The sequence below is a fragment of the Colobus angolensis genome, unplaced genomic scaffold, assembly GCF_000951035.1.
Source record: "Colobus angolensis palliatus isolate OR3802 unplaced genomic scaffold, Cang.pa_1.0 Scaffold11, whole genome shotgun sequence".
In the NCBI taxonomy this organism is placed as follows: domain Eukaryota; kingdom Metazoa; phylum Chordata; class Mammalia; order Primates; family Cercopithecidae; genus Colobus; species Colobus angolensis.
Window position 1 is genome coordinate 19,025,939 of NW_012112030.1, and position 979 is coordinate 19,026,917.

At 43.3% G+C, this 979-nt stretch overlaps 1 pseudogene across 1 annotated transcript in view; it reads right to left on the minus strand.

Annotated features, from left to right (window-relative positions):
• Positions 1 to 501, minus strand: part of LOC105521526 — a 17,666-nt pseudogene extending 17,165 nt beyond the window's left edge. The window contains exon 1 of the transcript XR_001003284.1: positions 433 to 501. The product of XR_001003284.1 is annotated as a peptidyl-prolyl cis-trans isomerase D pseudogene (transcript). The remainder of the gene's footprint in view (positions 1 to 432) is intronic.
• Between the last annotated feature and the right edge of the window lie 478 nt (positions 502 to 979).

The window sequence follows — 979 nt, forward strand, 5'->3', positions numbered from 1 at the left end:
ATGAGCATTTACAAAATATTTAAGTATAGTTATGTATATATGTGCGCATATATATATATATAAATATAAATATCTCCTACCCCCTGCTGTTTGATCCCATCCAAGGTTGGAAGCAGTGTTAGAGGTGGGGAAAGGTCTCACTGGAGGGTGGTGGTATAATCTGGCCGTGGTGAAGGCATATGAGTTCACCCACTCTCTTTAACTCTCTAGACTTATTCTGGTGCTGGATCTCTCTCCTAGAGCACTCCTCTTTGATGGTGGCTTATGATTTTTTCCCCTCTGCTTGCTAGTTTCCCAGGAACCACTTTAGGCTGGAGCCACTCGTCTCATTCAGAGAGACTTCTAGGATGAGTATCTTTCAGGACAGCACAGTCTGATCTTCTTCCATAGAGTATGCATCCAGTCCATGGGAGATGAACCTCCTTGCCTTACCTTAGGTGGAGAAGCAGCCATCTCTTCATGAAACTCTCCCTTTCTTGAATCAGCCATGAGGAGGGACATCTTCAGTCACAGCCTCATGTCTTCAGAATAGGATAAGTTAAAGCCACTCCCCAAGTTCTTCATATTCTATTCATCACATCTTACTAAGCTTGAGGTGAAGGGATGTAACCTCTCCTCTCTCCCATGATGGGAGAGTGGGGTAGGGTGGACTGAATAACTGAACATTGAACAATTCTCCAAGGAATTTCTTACTCTCAAGTATTTTACCTCCCCCAGTGATTTTTTTTTCACATTCCTCTGTCTAATTTGAAGACAGGTAGTGGGCAAGTTTTTGCAGAAATAATTTCACAATCCCTTAGTATGTCCTATGTACGTGGTCTAGCACTTTGGTTTAGAATGTAGGACTATCTGGGTCCTAGTGTTATATTCTCAATTGTACCACACACCTCTTATATACAACTTCAGATCCTCTTAGCCTCGCACGGGTTCCAAGGGACTTCATGCAGGAGCAGGCTCCCATTGCCTAAGCTCAGACTCA